Here is a 19,266-nt window from a genome sequence, read left to right as displayed (position 1 = left end):
ACAGGATTCACAGTAGTGCTGATAAGTTCCAAAACGTCAGGTTTACATTGTGGAGAGAGAAAAAAGTCCTCCTCTCTTTCCAGTACCACACGAAAGTGGTTGGTTTTTTAGTTTACTATTTGTCCAGTTTCTATACTCGTTTTTAAACCCTTTACAAGAAATACATTGGAGTTAACTCCGGAGCTCATTAGCTTGTGTGCGCTAGTTTTCTGAGACCCTTATTTTGTTAGCGCGGTAAGACTTTTGATAGCCAGTACGGAGAGAGTTGAAATAAAAAGTGCTTCCTGCGTTCCAGCCGTTATTTTTTTACTTTTTCTTCATACTACCCCTGCTCCACTGCCTGATCCTTTTATGATGGCTAATTACAATTCCTTTAGTGAAGTGAAGTGAAGTGAATTATATTGATATAGCGTTTTTTCTCTTGTGACTCAAAGCGCTTTACATAGTGAAACTCAATATCTAAGTTACATTTAAACCAGTGTGGGTGGCACTGGTGGGTAAAGTGTCTTCCCCAAGGACACAACGGCAGGGACTAGGATGGCGGAAGCGGGGATCGAACCAGGAACCCTCAAGTTGCTGGCACGGCCACTCTACCAACCGAGCTATACCGTCAAAAAAGAGAACATTATATATATATATATATATATATATATATATATATATATATATATATATATATATATATATATATATATATATTTATATATATATATATATATACATATATATATATGTATATATATATATATATATATATATATATATATATATATATATATATATATATATATATATATATATATATATGTGTATATATATATATATATATATATATATATGTATATATATATATGTATATATGTATATATGTATATATATATATATATGTATATATGTATAAATATATATATATATATATATATGTATATATGTATATATATATATATATATATATATATATATATATATATATATATATATATATATATATATATATATATATATATATATATATATATATATATATAATGTTCTCTTTTTTGACGTACTACCATCAGAATATACCTCAAGCTTAGGGAACATAAAAAAAGCATAAGTTAACTTAAAAGAACAAAAGTGAACTTTCTCAGTATAGCAATGCACAAATATGCATTCTTCCGCTGCGCGTACTGATAGTTGTCTTTTTCTTTTACATGTATTTACTATTATTGGTGATGTGTCGTACCCACAAAACTTCCTAACACGAGCTCCGCCTGCCTAATATCCATCCATCCATTTTCTACCGCTTGTCCCGTTCGGGGTTGTGGGGGGCGCTGTAGTCTATCTCAGCTGCATTCGGGCGGAAGGCGGGGTACACCCTGGACAAGTCGCTACCTCATCACAGGGCCAACACAGATAGACAGACAACATTCACACTCACATTCACACAATGATAATATCAATTTTTGTCTGTTCCAATGAACAAATACCCCGAATGGACTTTTGTTGGAATGGATGTGTTTAATCATCAACCATTAGTGTCAATATCTAATTAGTGATCACCCGCTAATATGTGCCAGGTCCCAGGAGAGATAACACTGTTCATCTGTACTATAAGTGATGTACCATCAATCAAATCAGTGTGAATTGTTTTTTTTTAAACTGAACACAACTTGTGATTAAAGAGTAGATATATGCGAAAATGCTGCATCCTTCGCGGGTCAAAGTCTATTTATTCGGCTCGAGCAGATGTTCTCGTTCCAGGTTTTTCTGGTTGCTGAGCAACATCTGTCACTGCAGCCTGTGTTGACCTTCAAGTGTTTCACACCGCGGAGCCTCCAAAGAAATTCAGTACGTGATAAACATGAAAGACAATATTTAATCTAATAAAAAAAAATACAGGCTTATAGCCACAGTATAATGTAGTAACAATGCTATAAGAGACTGTTCTTTATATTCGGTCAAGTATGTGGGATCTTTAAAATGGCTATACTGTATTGTATCATATTTTTCAGCAATGAATTTAGAATTAGTATTTACTATTACTAGTCTCATGACTCCATTACAAAACGCAGTAAAGTCTCACAAATATTTACAGTATTTCGCAACAATATCTTAAAATAAGCAAACACCAGCTTCTCCAACTTTGGTCAGTTATGTAACTCGTGTTGATGCAGTTTTTCTCAAACAGTGGAGCAGGCCCCTCTAAAGCTGTGCATTACCAAACATGCTTATTGTAGCCAATAATCCTGACTTAGTCATTTTGATTAAATAAAAGTCAGCACAAATTGTTTTATTATTTTTTAATGTGAAGTGGAGTGAAATATATATATATGTAGCACTTTTTCTCTGGATACTCAAAGCCTTTTTACATAGTAAACCCCATTATCTACATTTAAGTTAAATTTAAACCAGTGTGGGTGGCACTGGGAGCAGGTGGGTTAAGTGCCTTACCCAAAGACACAACGGCAGTGACTATAGGCAGTGACTATAGGCAGTGACTATAGGCAGAAGCTGGAATAGACCCTTGAGCACCCTCAAGTAGCTCAACCAACTGGGCCACGCCGCCCCAATGGTGCTCATCAATTTTAATGTATTATTATTTATTGACGTAATGTGGATTAATTTTATAGAAGCAAATGGTTAATGTCGGTAAAAAAATGTTTTCAGTTTAAATAAGGATTTTTTTAAATTTAAGTAAACTTTATGCACGCTAAAACCATTCTGTTACTGACAAACAAACAATGCTAATAAAAATTATTCTTTGTTGGAAGTTGATCTATACTGTATGTTATAATGTTATGCAGAGGTGTACTCGAAACAATTTTATGGACAAATTATATTGTTTATAGTCGTGGCGCAGAGTGTGGTGGGGGGCACGACTCGAGAGCTCCCTGGAGAAGAAGCACTGGGCTAATGTGAGTTGGCATTAAACAACCATCCATCCATCTTCTTCCGCCTATCCGAGGTCAGGTCGCGGTGCCAACAGCCTAAGCAGGGAAGCCCAGACTTCCCTCTCCCCAGTCACTTCGTCCAGCTCCTCCCGGGGGATCCCGAGGCGTTCCCAGGCCAGCCGGGAGACATAGTCTTCCCAACGTGTCCTGGGTCTTCCCTGTGGCCTCCTACCGGTCGGACGTGCCCGAAACACTTCCCTAGGGAGGCGTTCGGGTGGCATCCTGACCAAATGCCCGAACCACCTCATCTGGCTCTTCTCGATGTGGAGGAGCAGCGGCTTTACTTTGAGCTCCTCCCGGATGACAGAGCTTCTCACCCTATCTCTAAGGGAGAGCCCCGCCACCCGGCGGAGGAAACTCATTTCGGCCGCGTGTACCCGTGATCTTGTCCTTTCGGTCATGACCCAAAGCTCATGACCATAAGTGAGGATGGGAACGTAGATCGACCGGTAAATCAAGAGCTTTGCCTTCCGGCTCAGCCCCTTCTTCACCACAACGGATCGATACAGCGCATTACTGAAGACGCCGCACCGATCCGCCTGTCAATCTCACGATCCACTCTTCCCTCACTCGTGAACAAGACTCCGAGGTACTTGAACTCCTCTACTTGGGGCAAGATCTCCTCCCCAACCCGGAGATGGCACTCCACCCTTTTGCGGGCGAGAACCATGGACTCGGACTTGGAGGTGCTGATTCCCATCCCAGTCGCTTCACACTCAGCTGCGAACCGATCCAGTGAGAGCTGAAGATCTTGGCCGGATGAAGCCATCAGGACCACATCATCTGCAAATAGCAGAGACCTAATCCTGCAGCCACCAAACCAGATACCCTCAACGCCCTGACTTCGCCTAGAAATTTTGTCCATAAAGGTTATGAACAAACAACCATTATTTGAAAAACAAAAACGTCCCATATTTAGATTAAAATCATGCTATTAAGCTTAAAAAGGACTGACTTTATTAAAAACCTGTTTGTTAAATGTCAGTGTAAATATAATGAATAACACTGCATTGATTTTTACAACAAACCTATTCCTAGAGGGAAAAACAGAAGTAAATAGCAGAATTCACCTGTTAATCCCCGGTAGTGTAATAGTACACATCTCTACCCTTGTGGCACAACAATAAGCACATGATGTTGGAGTCTCTCGTCGGTTCGATGAATAAGTAGACAAGTATTCATTTTCTTTTAGCGTAACTCCTCATGTGGGAGAGTGGTGATGCAAAAAAAAAAAAGTTTACTAACACTGCACACCGCGACGTCTACGAGTGGGGGAATACGCGTAATATGAAAAGCCACTTCATTAACTGTCACTGGAAAAATATCCTTGATGTGAAACACTAAAGCCAGTGAGGCCAAACACCAACTTGCGAGATATTTACCCGTTTAAACATTAACTTGTCAGTTAACCACCTGAGAATCAGCATTCTCCAAACTAATGTTTGACTTCACTGCTATAGTGGAGGCTGACCGCGAGGCCTGGCCCACACCCCTTGGTGCTTACGGAGCCAACGTTTGTTGGAACTCTGCTGCTTCCATGGGTTGTGTGTCAACAACACTTACTTTCCGTGAAAAGCAATCCACCGGGTGTCCTGGAGACACCCGCGCTCCTGCCACTGGCACCAGCTTGACCTGGTCATTACCAGACAAAGTGACCTTGCTAGTGTCTTTCTCATCCGCACGTACAAAAGTGCGGATTGCAGAACAGACCATTCCCTCGTCATCAATAAGGTGTGCGTCGCTCTACAGAATATGCACCACTTAAAGAAGAAACGTCTGCAGCACCAGCGACCAAGTGAGGACCCAGCAGTTCCCGAGTTATCTTAATGAAACCCTCACCAGGGATGCTAGGTGATGACACCACCGACTCTAGGTGGGCCTGCCTACATGACACAGTGTGCAATGCAGCCATCTATGCCCATGGGAAAAAGAAGCGCAAGAATGCTGACTGGTTTGAGGCCCACTGGCACCCCTGACCGAGGGCAGGCACTACTGACATACAAGGCCGGGCTCAACCCACACACTCTTGCTGCACTGAAGGCTGTCAGGAAAGCATCCCAACATACTGCCTGCCGTTGCACCAAAACCTACTGGCAGAACTTCAGGAGAGGCATTCAGACTGCAGAAGAAACACGCAACGCCTGAGGGATGTACAAGTGCACAAAGAGAGCAACAGGCCAAGGTTACCGTGAGATTTTCTTTAAGGATGAAGCAACCTTGTTTGTCATCACACACGAAAGATGGCCTCTAACAGATTGTCAGTCGCTTCTCCCACGAGAGCAAGGAGTTCGGACTGACAATCAATCTTAAGAAGACACAAGTCATGGCACAGGACACAGACCCCCCCCCCCCCCCCAACCATCATCATCGACCAGTGACGTGCAGTCAGTAGAGGCAGGTGAGGCGGGGCCTCACCTGCCATCATTGAAAGAAAAAATATATAAAAAGAAAAAAAAAAAATTAAATTGTTATATGTATCCAGTGATTATACTAAAGTTATTTTCCATTTAACTTCACCAGTTTCAGATTATTTGTATTCAAAATCGCTGAATTTTCACATTTGCCGTTCAAATACTGAGAAGAAACGGTGCGGTGAACAGCAGCCAGTTGAGGCACGTCACTCAGTTGTGCCTCAACATGGATTGTGCAAAGACTCGGCTAACTGCTGGCCTGCTGTGCAGTGAGACCGTATTGCTATATGAACTATATTATACATTTCCATAGTTTAGTTAGCTGAGGTGTATAATGTACAGTGTATTTTGTCAACAACTGTATGTGTGTAACGTATTTTTTGTGCTGAGCATTCATAAAACGGCTGCAAAAGAAGTACTGGCTGAGGCTCGCAGTAATCCGGCCCGATGGTGGTAGAGGGCGGTAGTGATCCCAAAGATCATTCCTCGGCCGCAGAAGAAGTGAGAACAAGCAACAGTTAGCAAGTCAAGTGCAGCGGTCGTTTATTATTTCCTCTCGCCTGAACTTTTATTAAAAACATGGAGGATTACATATGTAAAATAAAACAGTTTTCTAAACTGGACTTTAAATCGAAGCAGGAGGTAATAATCAAAGGTAGACCAACGCCAGAGCTAAAAGGTTTGCTTCAGACTTCGGGACAGAAGACCCGTTCTTTTCAAACAGCGTGGTTCACACGCAAAGGCTGGCTGTGTGGATGTCCAGCAAGAAAGGTAAGACCATAATAATGTTTTTTTTTTTTATTAAATGTGCTTTTTTGTGTGCTACAGTTTGTATGTGTAAAGAATGCTGGTATGAGCTTTTAAACATAACCCGTTAACTGCTGCCAATCAAATGGTGAATAAGATACTCTTTAGGGTTCAGATGTTTGTAAATCTGACTGTGATGAAGTCAGTGCCTCACCAGCCATCAACCTCACCGCACGTCACTGTCATCGACGGGAACACGCTGGAGGCTATTGACAACTTCACCTACCTTGGGTCCACCATCTCGAGCTCGCTCTCGCTTAATGTAGAAGTGAGCAGTAGGAATGTTAAGGCCACAGCTGTTGTAGCGACGCCATAGAGTCTGGAATAACCCCAGTTTCACGGAGAAGACCAAGCTAAGCGTGTACCAGGCCTGCATGCACTACAGCAGCGAGGTGTGGACCACCTACGAGAGGCTGGTGAGGAGACTCAACAGTTTCCCCTTAACATTCCTTTGCGCATCCTGCACATCTGTTGGCAGGACAATGTTCCAAACACAGAAGTCCTACAACAAGCTGGGATGAGCAGCTTCTTGACCATCCTCAGTGAGAGGCACCTACGCTGGCTCGGCCATGTCAGAAAGATGGAACACGGCCGCAGCCCAAAGGACCCAAAAGGGGATGTCATTGTGGTTTGTGCAGCCCTTTGAGGCACTTGTGATTAAGAGCTGTATAAATAAACTTTGATTGACTGACCGACCGACTGACTGACCGACCAACCGATAGAATGGTTGGTGTGTTGGTCGGTTGGTTGGTTGATTGATTGTTAATTGGTTGATTGATTGATTAATTGATTGATTGATTAATCTCTTGCATGGCAAACTGGTGGAAGGGACTGAGCAATTACGCATCCGTTTTAAAGACGCCTGCAAGAAAGACATGAAGCAGTGCAGCATTGACGTCGCTTCTTGACTCTGCATCCTGGTGTTCAATGTTTAGAAGCACTGTCAGGACATGGGAAAAGGCGAGAAATGTGGCCCTTGAGGAGAAAAGGACACGACTGAAGAGAAAGGAGCACCAACAACAACAACCAACTTCCTACATCTGCACCAATTGCACCAGAGACTGCCACTCACGGGTTGGGCTCTTCAGCCACTCTCGCAGGTGCCGATGAGACCTGACACAGAGCTACTGCATCGACCCACGGAGACGGACAGATGTTGACAAACTTGTCATGCTGTCAGGTTTGGGAAAGCTGTGCTGCTGGTGTGGCTACAGTGTGCACGTCCGATGTTGCTCATATCTGGTCCACTGAATGCTCAGGGCAGTTTGTGCATTTGCAACATGAAATACATGAAAACTTAGGGGGAACATTGCTCTTCACTCATCTTTGCACTGATGTATGTATTGACCTGATCACTGACTGTAAAGCAACCTGTTCCGCAGGTTGGTTTAAGGAGAATTGTACTTTTTGGGGAATTTTGTCTATCGTTCAATCATTATGAAAGACATGACGACAGATGGATTTTTTTTTTAATTGCATTCTAAATATTAAATAAACATAAATAAAAGTCCACTTGCAGCAGGGCCAACAGGAGGTCCTCTATTAGCACATAAAATCCAATAAATAACCATTTAAAAAAGCACCAACAAAACTCAATTTACATTTTGTGACTTGAATATTAGTGATATTGTTATTATAAGCGCTAACACAGACAAACTATTTATAGCTACGACGTGATCACTACCGTGTGTCCCTATGTTTACATCGCCGAGTGGTCTGCTGCTTCCTCGCTTCCCTGCTCTCTGGAAGTTTATTGTAGATCATAAATGATGCCTCTCACCTGGAATGTAGATGGCTGAGGATGTAATCCGTCAAGTTGGTAAACTTTGACAGCCATTTAGGACCCGGAACTGGCAAGAACGACACGATAAAACACATTCTTCATGTAAGTGGGAATATATGAACATCCTTGCAGTCTGCATTCTAATGACAGCAGACATTATACAGTAGGTGATGTTTTATAATATTTAGCTCGCATGAAGTTTGCAGTTAGTGATGAAGAAAAAAAAGAGCAAACGTGATTCGCTTTTGAAATTAATGCGTCGCGTATGCTTAAAATCATTAAATGTTATTATAAATGTGCCTGTTACTACATATACATACATATACTTACATCATATATAAAACACATCATTGAAGGTGTTTTTATGTTTTTTTAGGGCTCTATAGGTATAATTGAACAGCTCCCATAGGCTCCATTGAAAGCAGACTTTTGATTGCATGTATTTAATATTTAGAATGCATAAAAAGAAAAATCCATCCGTCGTCATGTCTCTCATAATGATTGTGAACGATTGGCAAAATTCCAAAAAAAAAGTGCAGTTCCCCTTTAAAGAAGCATGTCCGGTCAACATAGATTGTGCAATTATACATTTAATTAATGATAATGTTCGTGATTAATCACATGGGTTAAAGCGTTAACTTTGACAGCGCTAACTTACACACACACATATACATTTTGTACCAACATTAAAAACTCATTTCACATTTTTGTAGGTTTCAACCTTCCACTAATCGTCATGTCTCCCATTTTTTTTCTCCCTCCTCCTTGTCATCCATGTCTCAACCATGCTATTGATCTGTCTCCAGAGCTCTATTTTTAGATGCATGGCACATCTCAGGGAGCTACAAACTGAGCCATGCAGCACAGATGCCACAGATACTGTGAGGTGGAGTGTTATTTGATAGCGAGGTGATACTGATAACAGACTTCACAAATCTGTTAAGATGCTCTATTGACTTGAGACACTGGGAAGACACAAGGCGAATGCACACTGGACTTTGCGGTGCTCTCATTTTTCTACTGTGTTTACAAAATGCGAAGCAACCACAGCAGACTTACAAGACATGTTCCAAATTTCATTGAATGACCGAAGCATTGACAAAAGGCTAACAAATGTAAAAAGAGCTTTGAGAGGTGGCACGGTGTTAAAAATAATTTTGATTTTGTGCTGGTAGCTTCCAGAGGCCTTTATGTACAGGGGACAAAATGTATATATGATAAATATAATGTATATGTGTTATTGAAGTCATACAGCTATTTTTACAAAAACTACCAAAAGCCAGGATTGTTATTCTTTTGTTAAAAGTTATTTTATATATACCAGTATTCAATATAATATGGCTTTTCTTTAAGGGTAGGATAAAATAAACTTTATTTAGCCGACAATGGAACAGGTATATGGTTGCAGTGCTGATTTTTACATACAGTAACAAAAGTAAAATGTAACGAAAAACAAAACGAAAAATACATAATGCGCATAAAACAATTGCAATATGTATACATAAATAATAAAACAAAAACATTATCTTAACACACATATTGTACAATAAACAAGAAGCCAATATAAAAACAGATCACAGTAATTACGCAAGTGCGTTGTAAAGTCAGGGCTCCTTTAATAATTATATGGTAATTGTTGATATAAATGTTAGAAAAATTATTCAGCTTCCAGTTAACCATAGTAAATATAACTCTCCAGGATTTTAAGCGCATTTTTATTTTTATTGTTGCAGCCTAAATCTAATTTTGTAGCAGCATTTTTAAAAACTTGATGTTTTGAAGCCTCTTTATTCCAATAACAATGTATTGTCCTGAAGCTATCAGCGTGGTGTTCAGTGAATAATCTAGCACTGAACACCACAAAAACCAAGGAACTCATCTTTGACTTCAGGAAAAACACTGCAGACCCCGCCCCCCACTACATCAACGGAGAGGAGGTGGAGTCAGCTCCTTCGAGTTCCTCGGCACCCTCATATCTGCTGACCTCTCCTGGACCCAAAATACAACTGCGGTCATCCGGAAGGCCCAGCGGAGACTCCACTTCCTGAGGGTGCTGAGGAAGAACAGACTGGAGAGGCAGCTGATGGTGACCTTCTATCGCTCGGCTGTCGAGAGCCTGCTGACGTACAGCATAACAGTGTGGTACGCCAGCTGCACTGAAGCAGACAAACAGGCGATTCAGAGGGTCATAAAATCTGCACAAAAAATCATCGGCTGCCCCCTCTCCTCCCTGAAGGATTTACACAACTCTCGCTGCACCAACAGAGCAAAAAGTATCACTAAGGACAGCACACACCCTGGCTTCCATCTGTTCGACCTGCTACCATCGGGCAGGCGTTACAGGTGCATCAGAGCCAGAACAAACAGGCTCAGAGACAGCTTCTTTCCCAGAGCTGTTACCATCCTGAACTCTAAATTATAATAATAATTCACCCCTATACAATATCCTACCCTAATACCCTACTGTGCAATATTACCCTTCGAGTGCAATACATCCGACACTGATTGTTATTTATTACTCCGGTACTCTTGTCTTGTACTGTATATTGTACAGTATTTTGTATTTTGTATTTCTATAGTGTTTTGTATATTGTACAGGATTGCTTATTATTTTTATTGGATAAGTAGTCTGTTTATTTCAATTGCTATTTTTTTTTCTTTATTACCTCTTGTGTAATTTATTTTTACCCCATATTTGTTCCCACTACCGCACCTTAAAGGCCTACTGAAACCCACTACTACCGACCACGCAGTCTGATAGTTTATATATCAATGATGAAATCTTAAATTGCAACACATGCCAATATGGCCGGGTTAGCTTACTAAAGTGCAATTTTAAATTTCACGCAAAATATCCTGCTGAAAACGTCTCGGTATGATGACGCCTGCACGTGACGTCACGGATTGTAGAGGACATTTTGGGACAGCATAGTGGCCAGCTATTAAGTCGTCTGTTTTCATCACAAATTTCCACAGTATTCTGGACATCTGTGTTGGTGAATTTTTTGCAATTTGTTCAATGAACAATGGAGACAGCAAAGAAGAAAGCTGTAGGTGGGTATTGCGGCAGGTGTTGTGCCGTATAACGCACCCCCGCCGTAGAATGCACCCCCTGACTGTTGTGCCGGATAACACAGCCGGTGTTTCATTGTTTACATTCCCGGAAGATGACAGTCAAGCTTTACCATTGGCCTGTGGAGAACTGGGACAACAGAGACTCTTACCAGGAGGACTTTGAGTTGGATGCGCAGACACGGTACCGTGAGTACGCATGCAGCTGCGACTTCCAAACATTTGATTGCTTGCCCGTACGTGCGTGCCGCTATGTGCATGTCACATACGTAACTTTGGGGACTTTGGGGAAATATATGTGCTGTATGAACTTTGGGGAGGTGAACGGTACTTTGGGCTGTGGTATTGAGTGTGTTGTGCAGGTGTTTGAGTTGTATTGGCGGGTTATATGGACGGGAGGGGCAAGGTGTTTGTTATGCGGTATTAATTTGTGGCATATTAAATATAAGCCTGGTTGTGTTGTGGCTAATAGAGTATATTTATGTCTTGTGTTTATTTACTGTTTTAGTCATTCCCAGCTGAATATCAGGTCCCACCCGCCTCTCACAGCATCTTCCCTATCTGAATCGCTCCCACTGCCCTCTAGTCTTTCACTCTCACTTTCCTCATCCACGAATCTTTCATCCTCGCTCAAATTAATGGGGAAATCGTCGCTTTCTTGGTCATGATTGTAAACAATGTGCAGATGTGAGGAGCTCCACAACCTGTGACGTCACGCTACCCATCTGCTACTTCCGGTACAGGCAATGCTTTTTTATCAGCGACCAAAAGTTGCAAACTTTATCGTCAATCTAAATCCTTTCAGCAAAAATATGGCAATATCGCGAAATGATCAAGTATGACACATAGAATGGACCTGCTATCCCCGTTTAAATAAGAAAATCGCATTTCAGTAGGCCTTTAAGTTGGAGTCCTTAATCTCGTTATATGCAAATATAATGACAATAAAGTATATTATTTTCTATTCTATTCTATTTCCATGTGACGATACCAATTTGTTACCAATGTCTTTCTTACTGGGAAGGCAGTTATTATGAGATATATTTAACATTTTAACAAGGCACATTAATCATTGTTACACTCTCTTACACTCTCTATGTCCTGTGCACACTTGTTTGTAGGAGTGAGTGTTTGTGTGCGTCTCAACACAGGCATGAATTACCGCTGTCAAATAATTTACATTTTTAATCAGCTCAATCACATTTGTGAACTTGGATTAATCATGATTAATCAATCACAGGTTATTACTCACTTGCATAATCTAAATAAACTTAAAAGAACAACTGTTGGACACAATATAATTTTATTGTCAGAATGTCATATATTTATATATGACAATATATATATATATTTATAAATGTTTTATTTGAATACCTGTCATTTATATGCTCAAATCTTTGGAACAGTTTTATCTGAAGTCCTTTTGAGGTGTATTTTGAAGTGAAGTTTGTAATTATTTGGGTAGTTATTTACTTGTTATTGGTTGGAGTTACTATCAATCAGAGGTGGGACCAAGTCATTGTTTTGCAAGTCACAAGTAAGTCTCAAGTCTTTGCCCTCGAGTCCGAGTCAAGTCCCGAGTCAAGACAGGCAAGCCCCGAGTCAAGTCCAAAGTCAAGACTGGAAAGTCTCAAGTCAAGTCCTAAGTCCTGCATTTTGAGTTTCGAGTCCTTTCAAGTCCTTTTAACCACAGACTAATATATTAACACAGATTGTGTATGCTTTTCAAACGCTGTATTTATTTATTAAAACAAGTGCATTTTAAATTGCAGGAAAGAAAATTGTGCTGACATTGCACTTTATAATAGCACTATTAACCAGTCATTTTAAACATTAACTCATTCCTTTACAGAACAAACACATTGAAAAATAAAGTGCAAATGTACTTATTTGTACAAAAGTGTTAACATTGAAAAAACATGACATATACGTGAACATAACAAAAAAGTTGTACTTTTTATATGTCAGGGCCCTATGAGACCAAATTAGCCAAGAGTCTGTCAGTCATTTGTGCACGATAGGGGCGTAGTATGATGCCACCATGGCTGAAAACTCGCTCCACTGGAGCACTGGAGGCAGGCACTGCCAAGACTCTCATGGCCACTCGGAACAGTGAAGGAAGAGTCTTCATGTTCAATGCCCACAACAAAAGGGGGGAGAGAGTTTTTTTTGGGTTGGTGCACTACTTGTAAGTGTATCTTGTGTTTTTTATGTTGATTTAATTAAAAAAAGAAAAAAAAAAATATACATATATTTCTTGTGCGGCCCGATACCAATCGATCCACGGACCAGTACCGGGCCGCGGCCCGGTGGTTGGGGACCACTGAGGTAAACAACCAACAGTATGTCAGAAAGCTAGCTAAAACGGTACACATATTCATAATATAGTATACATTTTAACTGACCTTTATTTTACTATTTTTGTCTTTTTTTAGGTGGCTAAAATACGCGGTGCTGCTGACCGCCGTCTAACGTTACGTGTGATATATTGACTAACGTAACCCTGCTTAAAAAAAAATCACTGAACAAAAAGTATGAATAAGGTAGTGAACGGCAACAGATTCCCGTGTTTGCAATAACGTTATAACGTTAGCAGTGAGTTTACAGCCTCACTGATTTAACTACACAGCAAATAAAAGTCACGTTACTTAGCCAATAAACGTTATCTTACATTCAAAACTTACCGTTCTTTGTGCAACTTCAAATGCCGGACGAAGTTGGAAGTTGTTGCCTCTCCATCAGTAATTTTCGAACCGCATGTGTTACATACTGCAAACCGTTTTGTGTTGCCCACCTCGTAATTTTTATACCCAAACAAAATTATTGTAGGTATCATTTTTTGTTCACTGGCGTGTGGTTTGGACATGTCTTCTTTGTTGGTTGTCCTGCAATTTGATTGGATGAATGCTGTGTGATGAAAACAAAGTAGATCTAATTTGATTGGCTGTTATACTCAGAGCACACCAGCTGACACACGCAACGCTGATAGACAAGTACACAATGAAAAATACGGAGCGCTCCCGAATAACTTTTTCATCTTTGGGTTTTGGGGAAAGTAGCAAGTCATGTCAAGTCATGTCAATTCAAAAGGCTCAAGTCCAAGTGAAGTCACAAGTCATTGATGTTAAAGTCTAAGTCGAGTTGCAAGTCTTTTTACATTTTGTCAAGTCGAGTCTAAAGTCATCAAATTCATGACTCGAGTCCAAGTCATGTGACTCGAGTCCACACCTCTGCTATCAATTAGTATTTCTAGTCATGTGACTATATACAGTATGTGTATATTGTACGTATGTACTGTAATTTTGTGCCAAAGAAAAGTGAGTCAAGTGGGTAAAAGATTATTGATAATATATTGTAATAAGACCGGTAAATGTATCATTGTATATAATAACAATGATGATGATAAGAAAGCTAGTTATTTGATTTATAAAATAAGGGGTCGGAATAAATAAGTTTCACTTTTTCCCACTCCTTTTTCGATATGAAAAAAACTAACTATTATGTTTTGTTACCATTTTATTATGTGTTATCATTGTAAAACATTTGTTTCTATTTCTGTTCCTTACTGTAGTGTAATCAAGATGATTTTATTTTCTCATTATTTTTTCTTTTGCTTTGTTTTTAACATGTCCAAAATAAACTACTACTACTACTAACTTGTACAACATGTAAAGTACAGAATATCAGAAACATTTACAAATGTAGAACAAAAAAATCACTTAACATCTTTAACAATCAAAGCATGATCGTAACAATCCATAGTTGGTGTTATTAATGTGTGAAACTGCTATTTAAACAGGGAAGTGTAGATCCTCTCCTCCTAATGCAAGTACTCCTAAAGCAGGACTACAATCACACAGGAACTCTTACGTGCTGCCCAGGGTGAAAGAGGCCCTTGACTACATCTTATGCTGGTTCAGTTCCCCCGAACTGTGGAGCAGCTACTGGCAAGTGGCGCTGGCACCGGAAGCACATCTAAAGACTGCTTCTTTATCAACAACAGCTGGTGTACAGACGTGACGGTGATATCCAAACACTGCTCTCTTTCTCTGGAATATATGTTCATTCACTGTAAGCCCTTTTACTCACCGCGTGAGATCATTTCATTCATTCTGGTGGCTGTTGACATCCCACCCGGCGCGGACGTGCGTGACGCTCAGCGCACGCTTGCAGACCAGATCTTACATGTGGAACGGTCTTTCCCGGACTCTCTTGTTATCGTGCTTGGTGACTTTAACAAGGGAAATTTGAACCAGGGTTTACCCAAGTATAGGCAGATTATTAAATGCCCGACCAGAGAGGAGAACACTTTGGATCACTGCTACACTACAATAAGCAAGGCCTTTCATGCAGTCCCGCGCGCTGCTCTTGGACTATCAGATCACGTGATGGTGCACTTAATCCTTTCATACAGACAGAGACTGAAACTGGCTAAACCTATTATGAGGACCATTAAGTGTTTCACCGCAGAGTCTGTGGAAGAGCTGCGTGCATGTTGGGAGACGACAGACTGGGAGGCAATTGGCGCGGCCACGAACAATCTGGACGAGTATACGGACACTGTGACCTCATACATTCAGTTCAATGAGGCGCACATCATTCCAACGCGCACCAGCGCTTGTTATAACAACGACAAGCCCTGTTTCACACCCAAACTCCAACAGCTGCGCAAGAAAAAGGAGGCTGCGTGAAGAAGTGGGGACCGGAGTACCTACAGAGAAGCGAAGTACCACTTCAACGGGGAAGTGGAGAAAGCTAAATCTGTGTACTCTAACCGTCTACAGGAACAGTTCCGCTCCAATGATTCTGCGGCCGTTCGGAGAGGGCTAAGGGCCCTTATGAACTATAAGCCCAAAACCCCCCAGGCCCTGAATGACCGGACTCTCGCTTAGGGCCTCAACACACATTACTATCGTCATGAACGGCCTCCAGCTCATCAAAGCTCTGCTCCCCCCACCATCACCCTCCCCACCAACGCCAGCACTTCATTAAAGGAGTTAAAGGAAACAAAAAGGACTCCAAAGACATCACAGGACTCCAAGAACATCATAGGACTCTAAAGGCCCTCTCCATCCAAGAGGAGGATGTACGCCGGCAGTTCTTGAAGCTGAATACGCGGAAAGCGTCCGTCCGGCCCTTCACTTCATCCTGGATCATCTGGACTCCCCAGGAACCTACGCTAGGATCCTGTTTGTGAACTTCAGCTCTGCCTTCAACACCATCCTCCCTGGACTGCTACGAGACAAGCTCTACCAACTCAGCGTGCCCGACTCCCTCTGCAGTTGGATCAATGACTTCCTGACAGACCGAAGACAGCACGTGCGGCTGGGGAAGATTGTCTCGGACAGTCGAACCACGAACACTGGTACCCCTCAGGGCTGTGTACTCTCCCCCTGGGTCTTCTCCCTGTATACAAACTGCTGCACCTCCAGTAACCAGTCCGTAAAACTGCTCAAGTTTGTGGATGACACTACCCTCATCGGGCTCATCTCGGATGGCGATGAGTCCGCCTACAGGAGAGAGGTGGACCGGCTGGCGTCCTGGGGCAGCCACAACAACCTGGAGCTGAACGCCCAGAAAACAGTAGAGATGATCATGGACTTCAGGAAAGTCACAGCCCCACCATCCCCCCTCACCCTGATTGACTCTCCCAACCCCGTCTCCATTGTGGACTCCTTCTGTTTTTTGGGCACCACCATCACCCAAGACCTCTAGTGGGAGCCGACTATCAGCTCCCTCATCAAGAAGGCCCAGCAGAGGATGTACTTCCTGCGGCAGCTGAGGAAACTTAAGGTGCCGACCGAGATGCTGGTGCAATTTTACTCAGCCATCATCGAGTCCATCCTGACCTCCTCCCTCACCGTGTAGTTCCCCGGTGCCACAGTCCAGGATAAGCATAGACTGCAGCGCATCGTATGTGCTGCTGAGAAGGTGATTGGCTGCAAGCTCTCATCCCTCCAGGACCTGATCTCCTCCAGGACCAGGAGGCGTGTGGGTCGGATCACAGCTGACTCTTCTCATCCTGGACACACACTATTCTCCCCTCTCCCCTCAGGCAGGAGACTATGGTCCATCCAGACCCACACCTCCCGCTACCTGAACAGTTTTTTCCCCTCGGCCATCAGGCACATGAACAATAACTCCTAAGAGTAGCTCCTTGAATTCCTTCTAAATCTACAACAGGATCTGATAGCTCAGTTACAGCTCTTGTTATTACCAAATCTGTGTTATATGTGTTTTATGTTGCACAATTGCACCAAGAAAAATTCCTAGTTTGTGAACCCGTTCTCAAACAATGGCAATAAAACGATTCTGATTCTGATTCTGATTCACAAAACGCCGCTTCCTTTCATCCTGCTTTCAAATGTCCGCTCCCTGGAGAACAAACTGGACTACCTTAAGCTGGATTTAATTGCAAGACGCGAGATGAGAGACTGCTGCGCCATATTTCTCACAGAAACGTGGCTGAAACCAGTTAGCATCGAGGGGCTAACTATGTTTCGGTCGGACAAGAGCAGAACTCTCACTGGTAAATCCCGAGGCGGTGGTGTTTGTATATACATCAACAACAACTGGTGCAACAATGGGAAGATAGTATCGTGTCACTACCCTCCCGATGTAGAAATATTAACTATAAAATGCAGGCCATTTTATTTACCCCGGGAATTCAGTGCTATGATCTTCACAGCAGTGTACTTTCCTCCCAGTGCTAACACCAAAGAAGCTTTGAATGCTTTGTACTGCTCCAGTAATGAACTGCAATCTACACATCCAGTGTACAGTTTTCATCGTGGCAGGGGATTTTAATCAAGCTAACATGAAAACTGTGTTCCCTCATTTCCATCAATATGTGAATTTTACAACCAGGGGTGGAAGCAAGCTGGACTTAGTGTTCAGCAATATTAAACATGCGTTTAAAGCTGCACCACGCCCCCACCTCGGCTCCTCAGACCATCTATCTGTGATGCTTATTCCTGCATTCAAGCCCCTGCTGATCAGGAAGCAAGCTACAGTGAAGCAGGTGAGGACCGGTCTGGCCAGAGGGATCAATGGAAGCATTACAAGACTGCTTCGAAACCACAGACAGGGACATGTTCAAGGCAGCCAGCCACCGAAAATCATCACACATGTGTGGAGGAGTATGCAGAGTCTGTGTCCGCATACATTCAGAAGTGCATGGAGGATGTCAGTGTGATCAAGAACATCCCCACACGGGCCAATGAGAAGCCCTGGATGAACAGTGAGGTAGGTGCAATGCTGAAGGCTCGAAACAAGGCTTTTATGTCTGGCGACATGGTAGCATTAAAAACAGCCAGAGCTACAAGTTTGTATATAAATACATTTAATAAAGTCAAATACAAATAAGGCAACAAGAGAAGTATCCTACATTTCTCTTTTGTAAAGTAAATCTGAACAGCCGATATGGGCATGTACATCAACTATATGATTTGCCTGAGAAGCTGGACAGGACAAAAAAAAAACAACAACAAAAAAACAGCCAGAGCTAACCTGAACCATGCCATTAAGTTTGCAAAGCGTGCTCACAGTCAGAAAGTGCAGGACTTCTTCGACGACCCCACAAACACCAGACGAATGTGGCAGGGCATACAGGTCATCACGGACTATAACGCTGCCCCCCGTCCCTGTGACAACAGTATCAGCTTCCTAGATAACCTTAGCAACTACTTTGTGAGGTTTGAGGCACTTAACACCACTCCGGCGAGAAAATCCATCCCTCGCCCTGATGAGCAGCCGCTCAACCTGGATTGATTGAGACTTTTATTAGTTGGTTGCACAGTGAAGTACATATTCCGTACAATTGACCACTAAATGGTAACACCCGAATAAGTTTTTCAACTTGTTTAAGTCAGGGTCCACTTAAATTGATTCATGATACAGATATATACTATCATATAATCCATAATGATACAGTCATTATGATGACTGTATCATCATAATACAGTCATCACACAAGATCATCACATTGAATTATTTACATTATTTACAATCCAGGGTGTGGAGGGGAGGGGGGAGGGGGGTTGGTTTTGGTTCTTATCATCAGTCATCAACAATTGAGAACAGAGAAATGGATATTGGAACAGTGTAGGTCTGACTTGGTAGGATATGGACCGCAAGTAGTGGGCAGAGAGAGAGAGAGAGGAGAGAGAGAGAGAGAGAGAGAGAGAGAGAGAGAGAGAGAGAGAGAGAGAGAGAGAGAGAGAGAGAGAGAGAGAGAGAGAGAGAGAGAGAGAGAGAGAGA

The 19,266-nt window shown here is 42.0% G+C and overlaps 1 protein-coding gene across 1 annotated transcript in view; it reads left to right on the top strand.

Annotated features, from left to right (window-relative positions):
- Positions 1 to 19,266, top strand: part of LOC133616148 (complement C1q tumor necrosis factor-related protein 4-like) — an 81,353-nt gene that overhangs the window by 26,934 nt on the left and 35,153 nt on the right. The window lies entirely within an intron of this gene.

The sequence above is a fragment of the Nerophis lumbriciformis genome, linkage group LG15, assembly GCF_033978685.3.
Source record: "Nerophis lumbriciformis linkage group LG15, RoL_Nlum_v2.1, whole genome shotgun sequence".
Classification (NCBI taxonomy): Eukaryota; Metazoa; Chordata; class Actinopteri; order Syngnathiformes; family Syngnathidae; genus Nerophis; species Nerophis lumbriciformis.
This window is presented reverse-complemented; position numbering and strand designations above follow the sequence as displayed.